Source organism: Arachis hypogaea, chromosome 12 (genome assembly GCF_003086295.3).
Source record: "Arachis hypogaea cultivar Tifrunner chromosome 12, arahy.Tifrunner.gnm2.J5K5, whole genome shotgun sequence".
Lineage (NCBI taxonomy): Eukaryota > Viridiplantae > Streptophyta > Magnoliopsida > Fabales > Fabaceae > Arachis > Arachis hypogaea.
The window spans coordinates 109,671,946-109,689,941 of NC_092047.1; the positions used below are offsets into that span (position 1 = coordinate 109,671,946).

General features: G+C 30.1%; 1 long non-coding RNA gene across 1 annotated transcript; it reads right to left on the minus strand.

Moving 5' to 3' along the window:
* Positions 1-4,317: 4,317 nt before the first annotated feature.
* LOC140177367 (uncharacterized) lies at positions 4,318-5,326 on the minus strand. The gene is made up of 2 exons (XR_011869213.1): positions 4,949-5,326; positions 4,318-4,554 (listed from the first exon to the last, which is right to left on the minus strand). It is a non-coding gene; the product is annotated as an uncharacterized lncRNA (long non-coding RNA).
* Between the last annotated feature and the right edge of the window lie 12,670 nt (positions 5,327-17,996).

The window sequence follows — 17,996 nt, forward strand, 5'->3', positions numbered from 1 at the left end:
ACTACAAGCTCGGCCCGTAAATGCACCTACCAAGCTATGCTCGCCGTTGAAGACGCCGTTAACAATCCACAACCTCTGCCCAAACTTCCCAGAAATAACATTCCAACCATTCAACTTCTATTCAAATTAGATCAACTTAGATGACCCAGTCGTTATCTCCATTAAACTAGGGGATTTAATAGTGCCCAAAGTGCTATTAGATCTCCATTAGTAGGATTTTCAGGTAAATGAGTACCTATCTTGGGATCTTTGTGGTTACAGACCACACTTGGTGAGAATCCTCTAACCAAAACTTTAGATATTCAATACCTTGTGGTTGATTGTTTCGGTCCTTATAACTTAATCCTTGACTAGCCTTTTTTGAATAAGTTCGGTGCTATAGTATCAACAATTCATCTCTATGTTAAGTTTCATGTGCAAGACAACCTTATTGTAACAATTCACAGTGGTCACGATGAATCTCGGCATTGCTATAATATTAGTCTAAAATTTCCTGTTGCCAATCGTGCTATAGGTGCGCAAATAAATATCGTCCACAACTTGCTCGAACTCCCATTATTAGCCGAGTTAGACCTAAGAGATGAGCTTCAAGACCGACCTACCCCAATAGAGGAGTTACAAAAAATTTCTTTAACTAACAATCCAAAAGTTCACTTTTGTAGGTTTGGCTTTGCAAGAAGACGAGAAAGATAAGGTCAACCCATTTTTTCAACAAAATGTCGACCTATTTGCTTGGATCCCCACCAACATGCCCATTATTGACCTTTCTATCATATTTCACAAGCTATCATTAAACTCATCAGTCAGACTTATAGCACAGAAGAAACATAACCTTGGCATAGAGAAAAGACAAGCATCCTTGGAGGAAACTAAAAAGCTCATTGATGCCAACTTCATTCGAGAAATTAGGTTCACAACCTGGTTAGCTAATGTTGTCATGGTGAAAAAGCATAATGGTAAATGGCACATGTGTTGACTTCAATGATTTAAACAAAACATGTCCCAAAGATACATATCCCTTACCATTTATTGATGCTTTAGTTGATAATTCATATGACTTTGGCACTATAAGTTTTATGGATGCATACTCTGTTTATAACTTGATCTTGATGCATCCTTCAGATCAAGATAAAACTGACTTCATAACTGAATATGGTAATTTTTGCTATAAAGTATGCCTTTTGGCCTTAAAAATGTAGGGAATACTTACCAACGACTTATGGATAAGATGTTCGCTAAACAAATTAGTCGGAACATGGAGGTCTATGTTGATGACATGGTAGTAAAAATCAAGATCGTCAAGTCTCACGTAGATGACCTTGTGGATATTTTCGCCCAAATCAAAAAATACAACATGTGACTAAACCCAAAAAAATGTGCCTTTGGTGTCCAAGGATGTAAATTTTTCGGTTTTTTGCTTACAAGCCGAGGTATAGAGGCAAATCCTGACAAATGTCGAGTTGTGTTAGAAATGAAGAGTCCTCAAACAATAAAGGAGGTCCAACGATTAACAGGGAGACTTGTTGCCTTATTAAGATTTTGCCTTATTTAGCTTCTAAGTCTTCTTGCTTTTTTCAAAAGCTCAAAAAGAAAATAATTTTAATTTGGATAATGATTGTGAAACTGCTTTTTCAAATCTCAGAACTATTCTTTCAAAACTTTTGATTTTGCAAAAGCTTGAATATGGGGAGAAACTTTATCTTTATTTATCCATTATTGATTGGGCTGTTAATTCTGTTCTTGTTACAAAAAGGAACAAGGTACAAAAGCCTGTTTACTTTGTTAGCAAATCACTGTAAAATGCCAAGTTTCGTTATCCGAAGATAGAAAAACTCGCTCTGGCATTGGTATTCTCAGCTAGGCACCTTCAACCTTATTTCCAAATTCATATTATTAATGTTCGGACTGAGCAGCCACTACGAGAAGTACTAACAAAACCAGAATTAGCTGGACAATTAAGAAAATAGTCTATCGAACTATCTGAGTTTGACATCAGATACCAAAGCCGAGGATCCATCAAATCACAATACCTAGCAGATTTTTTCGTCGAATTTACAGCTCCCAATTCCGATGATCTGCTAGTAGAATGGACGCTTTATGTGGATGGTGCCTCTAATTCACAAGGGTGTGGAGCTGGAATTCTCCTTAAAGATGGTAATAGAATTATTTTAGAACATTCTCTATGTTTTTCCTTCAAGGCAAGCAACAATCAGGCCGAATGTGAAGCACTCATTGCCGGTTTAAGGTTAGCAATATAACTGAATACTCCTGAAATAAAGATGCATTGTGACTCTTTATTAGTAGTACAACAAGTAAGTCAATCATTTCAGGTCAAATACCCTCTTTTAACAAAATATTTAGACATTGTCAAATCTCTTATCTCTTCTTTTTCGAAATTTGAAATTTATCATATCCCAAGGGAACAAACCGAGCTGACATTCTGTCCAAACTCGCTAGTACACAATCACACACTTCAACTCTTCTATAATCTATTTTGGTTACACCAAGCATCAATTTTACTGATATTCTTAGAATCACCCAGTATCATGATTGGCGATGACCTTATATCCAATATCTCAAAACTGGAAATATTTCACCTGAAATTAATGATTTGAAAAAATTCCAATGACAAGCTTCTTTATTTACATTATTAAATGGTAACTTGTATAGAAGAGGTTATACTAGTCCACTCTTGAAATGTTTAAATCGGTCGGAAGTAAATCTCGCCTTAGCTAAGGCCCATGAAAGTATCTGTGGTACACACGTGGGAGCTCGGAGTCTATCTTCCAAAATTTTTTGTGCCGGTTTCTTTTGGCCGAGCTTATAAAAAGATTATCATCAAAAGGTAAAAATTTACACAAATTGTCAAAAACATGCTCCCATAATATATGTACCAGCCGAGATTCTCGGTCCATTCTCCATTGCACTAAGTCAGATCAAATTTTTAGTTGTAGCTATTGACTATTTCTCTAAATGGATTGAGGCACAACAACAAGCCAAAATCACATCCCAACAAATAATTTCTTTCGTTTAGAAACATATTATATGCAAATTTGGTATACCACAACATGTTATCACTGACAATGATTGCCAGTTTGTCGATCATAATTTTACATCTTTTTTACAGAACTTAAAGATCCACCAATATTTCTCTTCAGTTGAACATCCATAGACTAATAGATTACCTGAAGCAGCAAATAAAGTTGTCTTACATGCTTTAAGAAAGAAATTGGATGATGCAAAAGGTCTTTGGGCCGAGCTAATCCTAAAAATTCTTTAGGATACAACACCACTACACATTCTACCACCAAGAAAATCCCATTCCACTTAGCCTATGGGTCAGATGCTATGATTACTTTGGAAATCTCTCAATCCTCGTTGCGAACACAAGCAACCAACCATAGTGAAGTTCGGCGACTAGACCTGGATTCCATAGAAGAAATCCAAGATATAGCAACTCTTCGCCACCGAGCAATGCAGTACAACATAGCTCGGCAATACAATCAAAAGATCCAACCTCACTCATTTCAAGTCGACGACCTAGTATTCAAAAAAACCGAGTAAGCCAAACGACCTCCACCTCATGGGAAACTTGCAGCCAAATGGGATGGCCCACTCCGAATTGTCGAAGTCCTAAAAAATGTAGCATATTAAATCCAATCTTTAGATGGTATAATTTTACCTAATACTTGAAATATTTCTTCTTTAAAACAATATTACAGTTAAAAGACAGGGACAGGCTTGTACTCTTTTTCCTACTCATAAGATTTTTCCTAAAACAAAGGTTTTTCTTGGAGAGGTTTTAGCGAGGTAAGCCTACATGCGCCTTTGTAACCAAAGGTCTAATAACATTATGTTAAAGTTATATAACATCTGATTTCCCTTTTTTGTTCTTTCTCTAATGAACGACCTATATTCATCCGATCTATCCCATCCACCTCTATGAAAAATTCATATAATTATGACTAACTAATTCTATCAATCAGATACTCAAAAATATAAAATATTTATTCACTAGTGATAATCTCTCAATTCAAGATAGACAGAATCACAATGTCTACAAATGTGCAATTTACCAATCAAATTCAGTAATAATCAATTATCCAACAAATTCGGCAAAGCAAATATTCTCGTCAAAACAATAAGGTGCACTTCTATCAAAAAGCCTATGAGTCATAGAAAATAAACTTTGGTATAGTACAATACCAACTACTGCCAATATAGTCAAAAATGACAATTTTCTCACCAGTATCCATAATTCATTCACTGGTTTCGTCAGAATATCAAACAAGTCTGACAATATCATCAAACAAAAGCAAAACAACTAATTATTGCATAAACACAAAGCTAAGAAAATTGACACCAATCAAGATCAAAATGATCACACGTTCCATACAAAATACTAAAAAACTACAAGTAACAAATTGTCAATTATTCTGCCAGGTTTTCATCTTCCTCCTCGACAGCCTCATCATCATCTACTAAAACTCCGTCCCAAACAACTTTGCCCGGATCTATCTTCGAGAAGTCACTTTCCAGAGACAATAACTTTGCCTGCGTCACAGCACACTCAAATCCTTCAGCAAAAGCATCTAGAATCTTAAATCCTTCGCAATAACTTTAATAACTTGATTATTCATATTGGAAAGATCACTTCCCTTTGTCTTCAACAACTCTAAATCTTTATCATGGCTGCTCTTCACCGATTTCAACTCTTTCTTTTTTTTTTTGGCCAATTTCTTTTTTAGATCATTAATCGCACTCTTTTTCAACTCAAGTTCAACCTTTAAACTTACTGATTCATCATTCTTCTCCAAAAGTTTCTTATGCCTCCCTTCCTAGCTCTGACTAATACTAGCTAAACAGAAGCCCAAAATCTAAAATAAGAAGTTATATAACATATAACTCATAAACTATCAGACATTTACAAGTAATTTTAGTTTAATACCTGAAGATATTGGTCAACCGTGATATTCCTGACCCCATCAATTAGGGAAACGTTGAAAGACGAGTGCGAAACCTCATCATCAATGACAATAAAAGGAAACTTCTTGTCCCATACCGAGGAGTCATCCATATCAGCTTTTCTTGCTTGCTCACAAAAGTAGTCAGTTCTTCTAAGGGAATTTCCCTCTCCTTCTCAGCTACATCGTCACATAAGTTTATAACATCGGCCTTCTTCTTTCTAAAAATAATACTATTCTTCTTGGGGACTGGTTGATTCACCTCTCCCTCTCTGTTAATTTTACCAGGGTTCAATGATAAACCCTCCTTTTCAACATTCTTCGTCTTTAGACGAGCTCTTAAGCTCACCTCTGATACACCTGGATACTTCCCACCTACAAAATAATTAAAAACAATTTCAAAATATATCCACTTATTCCATTCTCAAAAAACAGCTCATAAACCCTCACTGAGATAGTTCACCACCGACATTCTATCTTCTTCCCATGGAAGCAGATCAGAAACAGATATTAAATTTTTTCTATCAACAACCTCCACCAGATATCCTAGTATGCACTCATTCCTAGGACTTATCTCTTCTGGTCCCAAAATATGTTGTGGTTGTGAACACCAAAACAAAGAAAACTTCTCACTAAGATGTTCGTCTAAATAGAAGAAAAAATTCCCATCCACCGATTTTACTTTCAAAAATATTTTCTTAAAGTCTTTAAAGGAGGACTTATAAAGTTTGAAAACAACAAAGTTTGGAACACTATTCAACTTAATCTAAACCCCCTTCCAAACTCTTAAGCTTGAAAAAACAAATTCCACAGAAGGTTTTATCTTTAAAAACTCCATCAAAATTTTAAAACACCTTAAAAATGTCCAACTATGTGGGTGAAGTTGAAAAGAGACACGGTTTAATTGTTTCAAAATATCACACTCAAAACCAATAAAAGGTAATTTCACAGAAAGTTCTTCAAGCACACAACTATGCATATATAAAATATTCAAAATCAATTTTTTTATGAATAACACGATTAGGCCTAGTGCATGGCAGTAACTCAATCTTCATTTTAGAACCTTTCCCGACTATTTTTGATACATTTATCTCACCTACACTATCCTCATTAACAAATAGAGAACCTCAAATCTTCACATCCTCACTAACCCACTTGTAAGAACTATCATCATCATTTTTTGCTTTTACTTCCTCTTTTTATCAACCATGATTTTTCATAAAGAAAAATGAAGAAGAAGAAGAAGAAACGATAGCACAAGACAGCAACTAAAAAACTCACCTCTTTTACTCATGCTTTTATCACTTCCTAACACGTTTTAAAGAAAGAGAAATTACCTTTATGAATCCTTTCAGGATCTCAAATAACTACAACACCATATTTAATAGAACCCATTCAGTTCAATCATAAACCCCCAACTTTACTTCTCCTCAACACCAATGGTCTTGATTGCATTAAAAAATGCAACGGTACAATCAATGACAAGACTTTTACTCTTTTTCATAAACGTTTAATCCAATTATTTTTTTAATTTTATTTTAATAAAGAAAATTGATCTGGGGGCTCCATATCTATAACTCAAATTGTCGAGTTATAACTCAGAAAAGCTCAACCTGCTTTATCAAAATATTACCAGATAAAGCTTGGGAGCTATAATGTGATCGTTATAACTCGGTTATAAACACTATAGTTCGGTTATTAAAATACCAAAATGTATCATAACATTCTAAAATGCTATTATTCCTCATTTAAGTGAGATACTCGGAAAATGTAATTGAAGATATCTCATCTCAAGTATAAAAGGAAGGTAAGAAAATTGTTTAAGAGCATTACAATTTACAAAGCATATTATTTACTCACTAACTTGAGTATTGAAGTGCCTTTTTAATTTGCAGGTGCTCACTCCCTTGTTTTCCTGCTGCCGAAGTATAATTCATCTTGACGGAAAACTTACAGTTATTTGCCAGTGAACGAGCTATACCGCAGCCAACCTTCACAAGAACAATTATTTTTAATTAATAATTAACTAACATTATTTAAAAGTATTGACTAATTAAGAATATGTTATTGGGCTATTGAACTAAAGATATTAGACTGATGACTAAAAGTGTTAGTTAATATAAAATAAAATTACTAGTCTTAAACTTTTTTTATATATATTCTAAGAATTTAATATTGATATAGTGCAAAAAATTTTATGCGACGATCCAATCAAATTAATTTGTTTAAATGATATTTTAAATATTATGGTTGAAAATTAATTAATTCCCCTGTGTAATAGATTATTGTGGTTTTTTAATTTTTAATCTAACAACCGACATCTAAATTTTATTATTTAAAACTCACCTAAACAATTCGATCCGACAAAGGTTTATGAAGAATTAAAAATCTCTTTAGTGAAAATTTTTTCCTAGTATTATGACTCAATTGTCTTAAAACCTTTAATTAAAAAACTAAAGTACCTACTTACCACTACATGTACGACCAATGTCATATTGTCTATTATTGTGGCTTTTAATGGACTGAAATAGCTGTTAAACGGAGGCATTAAGCCATGATCTTGTGTCACCCCACTTACAGCTTTTTTATTATAATCTTAATTTAAATTAATAAAATTAAATTTTTCTAGCTGACAAAATGCTATAACTTTGAAGCAATCAGCTAGAAAGGAGAAAAAATAAAGCTGCCAAATGTTTGAGTCTTTATGGCATATCTTTGTTCATAATAATAATAACTGAATCCCTCACTCCTAGGAGGAGGCTTCTCCCGGACAAAAGTGCTTATTTCAATTCCTTAATAAAAAGGTGTTTATCATTATACTTTTCAATTGAAGTTGATGGTGGTGGAATAACAATTGTGTTCTTGTAAGGACACTATATAACCTAACAAAACAAAAATAAAACTATGTCACACTTTTGTTATGACTCTTCCTCTTCTGTGCGTATATAAATTATGTTACGTGTACATAAAATATTAGCAATTAAATTAATTTATATAAAAAATATATATATATATATTAAAATATAAAATATGTATAAATATATAATAATTAATTTAGTAATTAATTTTTTATAATATATACTTAACATTTATATATATCATCTAGAAGATGCTATATATATATGCCCTTGGATTATGGTGGTTTTTCTTCTCTTGTGAGAATCTGCTTTCATTATGAGTGAAGTGACTAAAGGCAACAATGGCAGGGAAGGCATTGAGTTAATTTGGCTACGTGAAATAATAATAATGATAAAGGAGGGCCTCTTTTATTTGCTTTCATCTGTTTATGTTCTTTCCTTTTCTTCCCCCAACGTGGCCAAAAGGTAAACCTAAATGGGAAAACAAATTTGTTTAAGTGGTCTACATTCAATGTTACAATTATTATTGTATTAGTCAACAGTTGAACTATTGATTAGATAATTGAGCAGAAAAAAATATTATCATTTTTTTTTCACTTTATGTAAATAGTTAAAAAACGAGATAATTTGATATTATGTTTACATACACAGACCAATTCAAGGTCATGGCATTTACAAAATTAAAATGTAATAATTCACAAAATTTTTCAAAAATCATTACTATAAAATTTAATTCATATTGAGAGAAAGTTCTTTTTGAGGTGTTCATTCTTTTATATAGAATTTTTTTTTTCAGATATTAATATTACGAGACTTATAACATAATATCTCTTTTTAAAAATTAATATTTCGACAGTTTTACTCTATAATATTTTATTCAGTAATATTATACTTAGTTTTTTGTAGTTCGGATTTTTTAATTTCTTGGTCAAAATTCTTCACGATTAATTCTATTTGATTAGTCAATTTAAAAGGTGAAAACTCATGTGAAGTCGACTTCACATGAAGTTGATACTTCAGCGTTAGATGAAAATTTAGTCAAATCAGTCAAATTATCTAACGGCTCTTGGATATCAACTTCACATGAAGTCGACTGCACCTGAGTTTCCACCTCAATAAAAATACTAATATAATAAATTATAAGATCTTAAAAGAATCATCTTCACAAAACTAGTTCATTCATATTATAAAAAATCTCAAAATCTTGTAGAATTCTTTTTCAAATATCAGTCAAATCTAATGTAGGACAGATATTAATTCCACAAAACTCAACATAAAACTCAAGATTGTATCCCACCTAGGGCTTGGATAAATGTCTCTAACTTGGTGATTCATTAGTCACCATAATAAGGTTTATTGCTATAGGCTGAAACATTCATATGAAAGGTGGGTCCAAATTTTTTGGAGGTTAAATGCTCCACCTTCTAACAAATTAAAGTATACGTTAAAGACATACATTCCCCAAGTCCTTAATAACTGAAAATGACTTTGGCAGATCGAAATTCCTTTTGTTTTTAGACTTATTATATACAATATATTCCTTGGTTCTTCAATTAATTATATGTGGTTCTTGGCGAGAGTTTTCTATTGAGTTACTTGTAGTCAACAATAAATATTATTCTATGTTAGAGTTGACCAATTTTTGGCTTGCTACTATTTTAAAAGGGAATATTGACAAATGATGATTTATGATTTAATTGGTGTCTTTGTCTGTGTGAAAAAAGAATATTTATCTCTGAGAATGATATTTTTATTCTAATTAAGATTGGCATAAATTTATGGGTTGGTGGCACAATCTATGAAATATATAGAGACAATTTTTAAAGTTGGCATAATTATTTCTCTAATCAATAGGAAGAATCAAGATCTTTTAAAGTGATAAAATTAATAAAATAAAAATAAAAAATTAATTACTTTTAAATTAAAATAATAAAATTTATATATAATGAGAATTATAAATTTAAATATAATTAATTTTTTTATTTTTTTATTTTATTAATTTTTTATTTTAATAAATATAAATTCGAGTAAATCATATACATGTATGTCAAATCCTAACGATGAGATGGACGAGATTGAAATATTTTGCTATAATTAATAAGGACTTAAATCAAAGTATTTCTCTTCTTATAGTAATATATATAAATCAAAGTTTTAATAAGGACTTAAAAAAAATGTTTGAGTTAGTAACTTATATCTTTCAAATATTGCGTGTCTAATTAAATCTCAAATTTTAATAGCTTTACCATATTGTTAAAGAAAGACTTGTAGGCCTCAACCCCGCCCTCTGATCTTATTTAAATAGTTATTTGTGGAATAAGTATAGCAAAATAAATTTTTAATTAGTTAATATTAATCAGTTTTTAAATTGTAGAATTATCTTTTTGAGAAATTTAGATTTAGAATTAGGACTTAATATTTAAAATTTAAAATTTAGAATAAAAAATAATTTAAAAAAAATTAGTTAACGTTGATTAAAAAATAATTAATTTCCAAATTAAACTTTAATTTGTGTGTCTTTTTTACTTTAACTTATAAACAAACCTTATTGCACTAAATTACATCCCTTACGTTCCTTATAATAAACATATTCTTCAAACGATTTTTTATTTTATTTTATAAACAACTAGCTCTAATAAGGACAACTTATCACACAATTTCACTATAAAATTTTGCATGAGGCATGTGATGAATAAAGTTGATTGGTTCTGCAACTCACACGGGTGATGTGTTAAACACTTAAACCCCTATTTCTGATAATTTTATACAAATAATTAATACGAAATTATGCAACAAATAACTCATTTAGAGTGCAGAACTAATTTTTAGTCACCACACATACAACTCTTGTAAAATTTTTAGACATAACATTTTTTTTTTTTACTTTAAGTGATTATAATGTAAAGACCAAAGTGCGAATGAAGATAACAAAACCTTTCTTAATTAATAATTATCAAAAGAAAAAGCAAGCATACTAGTGTTGATGAGTTAGGGATTTTTTTTATATATAAATAAAATAATTATTTTGTTTATCAATTTATTTAATTTTAAGATAATTTACGTGCTTAAATAATAATTTCTAAAGTATTTAGAGTTGGAGTCATAGGTTCAAATTCACAAATTATGTAACCTTAAAAAAATTAAAATTTTAAAAATAAGAGATTAATAATTATTAAATTTATAATTTTTATCGTATATAAATTTTGAATAAAGCCCTACATCTAAACAAAATACTTAACCAAGTCTAACTAAAGTGTTATAACAACTTTTCATTCTCCTTCCCTTTTTTCTTCTCCTTCTCCATCTCCTTTTCCTTCTTCTTTTTCTTCCAAATTCGTATCCAGATATATTCTTCGCACACGCAAATTCTTTTTCTTTATCATCATCACCAATAATACCAACATTTTGCGAACATCTTTATTAATCTGATTTTCTCTGTTGCCATCATTAAATAATTTCGGTTCATTTCTTAATTTATTTCGGTTCATTTGTGTATTAATTGAGGTTCACTTGATGCTACTGATAAGTATTGACCAAATTTTTTATTCCTTAAGTAATTTCAGTTTATTTTTTAGTTTAATTGAGATTAATTTGAATCCAAAAATGAATTCGATGTATTTTTGTTAATGATTAAGTCTTTTTTTAGCAAAAAAGAATGAAATTATTTATTATTGCTTTATTTAATTGTATTAGATTTCATTTCATTATATTCAATTTGTCTTAAAAGTCATTCCAACCATTGTGACAAATTATTTATCGACAACACACTTGGATTGCAAATGAACCGAAAATTTATTAAAGTGAAACCATTGTATAATACCAAATGATAGAATATTTGTCCATTATATAAATTCGAATTCAGAAACACTTGCGTCTAGAATGAATTGAAAATATTATCAAAGCGAAACCATTGTATAATACCAAATGAACCAAACATTTGTCCATTATATAAATTCGAATTCAGAAACACCTACGTCTAGAATGACCGAAAATATTATTAAAGCGAAACCACTGTATAATACTAAAAACCAAATATTGTCCATGATATAAATTCAAATTCAATTCAAAATGTTAGTTTTTGTTAGCAAAATGTTAGTGTTGTTGGTGATTACGATAACGAAAGAGAAGAAGAAGAACCTACGTGTGCGAATTTGAAAGAAGGAGGAGGAGAAAGAGGAGGAGGAGAAGGAGGAAGAAGAGGAAACGGAGAAATAGAAGAAAAAAACGAAGATGAAGAAGTTGCGGTATTGAAATGCGTATGATACAAAGTGATTTTTGTTGAATTTTGGCTAATTTGATTGGACTTGGATACAAAAATAGTTGAATGTGTAGTTGGGCTGATAAATTTAATGATCTTGGTTTAAAAATAATTAAGTATTTTTTATTTTACTTTATTAATTTGATCATTTTAAAAGAATTTGATCTTGGTAAAAAAAACGAGAATATATAATAATTATTAAGGTATTAAAAACTCAGATACAATTATTATTATAAAATTAATATTTATAAATTATTAAATAATAATTTAATTAAATTTATTAAATTATTAAATAATTTTTAATTATTAATTTTATATAAAAATAATTGTATACGAGTATTCATTCGACCTGATTAGAGTTAAGTTCATAAGCCAACCATCGATCTGGTGGGCCTGACTAGAAGTGAATTGGTTTATAGCCGTAAGATCATTGATAGGATGATGATCTAGTGAAGCAGTACAGTACCTGCATTGTCATGGTCAAGGGTGTACAGTATCCGTACACGTGGCACAGCCTACGATTGTGACAATTCATCACTGATCACTAAATAGTGGGAGATTGGGGTCCCATGATCGAGTAGTGAGATCAATTATTTTTTGAATAAATATAATATTGATGTATTTTAATTTTAAACACTCTTTATTAAATTATAAATACTACATTTTTTATTAATTAAATAAATATTAATTTTTATTTATTATTCTATATATTAATAATTTAAAATTTAGAATTTAAAATTTAGGAAATTTTATTTTTTATTTTTAATACTAAATTAATTTTCAAAAATCATTACACTATTTATTCTTTTTAAAGTGTAATAACATTTGTCATAAATATTTAAATTATCCTTTAGAAAATTAAATTATATATTTTTTAATAAATTTTTATTTTCTTATAAATTTTCAAAAATGATTCATAATAGATAGATTAATTCCTTTGTCATTTTAACAGGAAATTGATTTAATATATTTTTCAAACTTAAATTTTATTATAGTAAATTTTATTAACATAACACAGGAATCATTCTGTTTAATAAAAATAATTCTTAGTGATTTTAGAAGTAATAAATTTATTTTAAAGGTCGATCTAAAAATTGTTGAGAATCAATTTAGATGTGTATTCTTAATATTTTTTTTTCTATACTCACTTAAACTTTATTATTTTATTATTATAATATATTGAATGTAATTTTCATTAAATAATAATAATAATAATAATAATAATAATAATATACCATTTTATATTGAGGTTAGATGATAAATTTTAAAGGAATTTTTTTTTTACATTTTCTATTGGATAAATTAGTTTTATTAAATAACATATAATTGCTTTCCTATATTTAAATTTATAAAATTAATCTATTTATTAAATGTCATATAATAATAGTAGGGGAAATGTTATATAAAAAAAGTACTAGTTTTGTATACATATTTATCAATAAAAAATAAATAAAAGATTTATTGTTGTTGGTTGCCACATAGATAGATATAGGGCAAGTTGGGGGTGTTGTGGAGGGTAAATCATGGGTCATTGTCTATTCCCACTGTCCACAACAAATGCAGCACATGAGACAATATGTCACACTCGCTCTGAGTTGGTGTCTCTGTGGAAACTGTGCCACTCACTCTCACTCTCAACCACATTGCAAGCACCCCCCTCTTTTTTCTCATTGCACTATTGGACCCATTTCTTCTTCTTTCTTCTTGTGTTCTAACTTCTAATGCCACTCATCCTCACACCTTTCTCCCTTAGCTTCATATCTATTTCTTTTAATGTTAAATAATGTGTATAATATGATTCCTCTTCTACACTATTTAATAACAAAAAGGAAATATATATATTAAGTTAATAATGTATGAGTAATATTACATAACTAAATTATAAACTCTAGTTTTTAAACTTTGACTAATTCTAACTATTAAAGACTAAATTATAAGTTCTAAATTTTGCGCCTCTCATGGCTGCTATTCAGAAATTGATGGAGAAAAATTAAAACGTAATCTTAACTATATTTTTATATGGTCTTCCTAATTTTATTTTTATACAGTTTTTTGCTGATAGTAAAAGGAGTTGCATTCTTTGACTTACGGTTGTGTAGTTGTTTTTTAATTTTTAGGCGTTTGCCTCATTGATAATAAAAAAATTTAAATTTTAATAATATAAAAATAAAATATTAACTTAAAATATTAATTAATATTAGTAAAAAGAATGTTACTCTTGACATTGTCCATAATGATATGGGACGGATAGAATTAATAATCAAGAGTTATATTTTTGTTTCGTAAGAATACATTATATATCTATCTTTGATTATATATATCACTGTTATGTATGATGATGAAATTAAAATATTTATTATAAGTGTCTAACATAATACAAAAAAGTGTAGTTTTTGACATGTTAATTGAATTCGTTATATATATATATATATATATATATATAGCTTTGTTATTAAATCATGTATTGAATCCATCTTAATGTACAAACTTCACAAAAACAATAGTATATTCAATACAATAAAGCTAACAAAAATGTTACGTAAACAAATTTTTTTAACCAAATCTATTTAAATTTATATACGCACATTTATGTTTTTGTTTTATTTTTATCATTGTTCGATCATTCGGTCTCTTTTTATCATTGTTCGATCATTCGTTAGACCGAATGAGGGAGGATCGTTGTAAGAGAAAGTAAAAAAGCCTGTTTTATAATCTTTTACCGCCTTACCTTACTATCACATGTTTAAGCCATGCCGTCTTTCGCATCAAGCCTGTCTTGTAACTTCTGCTATACAATCACACTCCTACCCTTATATCTTTATGGAGCACCGCTAGGAAGACAATGAGATATGTATACAATGTATACAATATGCTGTTTATTAGGCCCAATTAATATTAATAGAAAGAGTTAACCAATTAATAACCCTAATCCTATTATGGCTGTTTAGTTTAACATACCACCCAATTTCTCATATTTACACTTTTTCCCCAAATCTCAACCCTTTTGTTTCGGCATTTTTTCCCACACCCAAATCCTCCCAATCTTTGCACACACCCAAACCCTTTTGCAACCGAGGAAGGGCACCCATCAACCCATTAATCCTCATCGTTGGCATCAAGGACGGCGCCCTCTTGGTCCTGAACATCCCGCCGTCTCTGCAACGAAGCCGCTGGGCGCGACGCCGCCGACCAGGAACGCAATCAAGGAGCGCTCACCCACGAACCGAGCAGCATCAGAGTTCTCATCACATGGGCGCTTTCCTCTCCTATCAATGGAGCAGCCGACCCGAGAATAAATACCCACCTGCTCGTCAACACACCGTTCACCGGAAACACAAAGAACATCATCTCTAGAAGAATCATAACCATCCTATGTAAGTGGGTTTTGTTGTTTATTTTTGGATTGGTAATCACTGTTGCATGTTTGAAAGTAAATATATTTTGTTGATTAAATCACTAATGACCCATGGTGAAAAAGCAGTGGCTGCTGTTTATTATCGCAGAGACAGTGGAGTATGTAGTTAGTTTATTATCTTGATATGCTTGTTGATTTAATTTTGGCGCGGGAAATGTCGGAAATGTTTGGGATTGTGTTTATATAGCAGTCAAATTTAAATCTTTTTTGTCCCTTTCCATATGGACCATGTGCATGCAACGTGACGTATACAGGCTGATCATTGTTGAAAATGGGTTGATATTTGTTGGATGATTACTTTAATAGTATGTTGGATGGTTACTTTAATAGTATATTGGATGGTTATTCTTCAAATTTTTTTCTAGTGTCGTCAATTTCTAATTATTGATGTGTTCCTATTGCCACTGCAACCAAAGAATTAGCTGAAACTGTTGTTATTGGTTTATAATAAAGTTAAAAGTAATTTTCATAACAGGTCTGGACCGTTAGATTTTTAAACCCGGACCACAAAATTGCATTTAGGACACTCTAACAAGGTATTATATGCTGTATGAATCTAAGAAAAGGTTTGATGCACTTAAGGTGCAACTTGTATGGTGCGCTGTTGTTATAGCTTTTTATCTCATTTATAGATAGTGACAAAAGGGAAATTGTGAGGTTTAATCTTTGTATGAAACATGCTATAATCTTTGTGTCCAATATTTTCCTAAATGAACTTATTTTCTGTTATTTGTTTTAATTAAAGCAAGATATTAACCCATAATTCAACTGATTATCATGATTATATGTTGGAAGAGAACCTGCTATTTAACCATTCGTATATGTTTTTTTGGCCATTTGTGGCCTTGTTTTTACATTATAGAAGATGATATTTTTTACATAAAATAAACTATTTTGCATAGATACCTAACTCACTCTTTATTAATAGGAATTTTCTAGTTTCATGCAGAAGAAATAGTGCTTCTTTATGTTAGTACATGCACCTACATATTTTATTCATTCCAGGTCAATTTAAGACTAATAGGATTCTACGCTATTTTGTTAACTACTTTACTCTAATCTCTGAAGATATTATACCTTTGTGTAGATGATGATGAATCAACCCATCATTAATGTGAATGTTAAGACTAAAATGGTAGGGAACATGAAAGAAGCGTGATGAACTTGAATTGGGCTGAACTGAAGTGATTACTATTCAACAAACTTAATTAGTAAACAATTTTTTTTATAAAAGTAAAGCTAATACTACCATTTCTTTGTTGGATTGGTGAAATTTTACCAGATTGAATTATGCACAAGATTGTCCCAAGCATCTAAGTCAGCAGGGTTTTGTATTCTACTATACTTCTGCTACCCAAGATTTTCTTTATATAAAAAATGCTATAATCTTTGTGTCCAATATTTTCTTATTTGTCTGGATACGAAAGTATGATATTGTCGTGCCATATGGCGTCCAATGATTAAGTTTACATCAATTGCAATGTAATATAATGCTATTATTTACGTTATTTGGCTGCAGTTTACCAGCTTCTCTTGTAAGACTTTACGACTCAGATTACCGGCTGAATATTGCGTGTGTAAATTATCACGGTGCTCGACCAAATCAATCCCTAAACCGGCCGACGACACACTCAGATGGGTAAAAAGGTATCCCATTGATTACATGAATAAATGAACATAGTTGGTTATTTTTTTATGAAAATATGCTGATCCTTTTTTGTTTTGCTCGACAGAAACTAGTTGAGACGCGATGCTCACCCTGCTACGTTAAAAATTTATTTACCCATTTGGAACGACATAATGAGAAGGCTAAGTTAGCGGAGATTGAGGCCATTGGATTTGACTTCCTGCACCGGGTACCACAATGACATGTGAAGCAGAGCATCATGCTCCAACTAACTAGGGCCTATGACTATGGGAACAATAACCATCCACAGATATAGTTAAACTAAACATCTTATAATGTACTATAATGAACATCCATGCGAATAGTGAAATTGAACATCCACTCAAGAATAAGAAATTGTTATTTTTAACTTTGATTCGAATTCTTGATAAAAATCCAAAAATTTATAGTCACCCCGAGTGTAGAAACAAATAATAAAGAATTTTTTATATAATGTTTTACATTTTAATAATGTTTATAAAATAATATAATCATCATAACTGATAATAAATATAATATATATTCCTTTTCGTGTTAATTTATAACGAGGTAAATTATTTAAATTAACAATAGAATATTACTTAAAAATACATTTGAAGTTAATAACATAGATATAAGTTTTTATTAAACTAAGATAATTATGTTTCGTGTTACTATTAAAAATTAAAAAATACTATGTATTAAACAAGCAAATATTGTAATTTACTTCTTACAGGCATATTAGGCAAATCATTAAAAAATTAGGAGTATATATGCTAATGCACTTTTAGAACATAATAAAAACGCATTAAAAAAAATAATGACCTTTTATTAATTGAATAATGACCTTTCACGT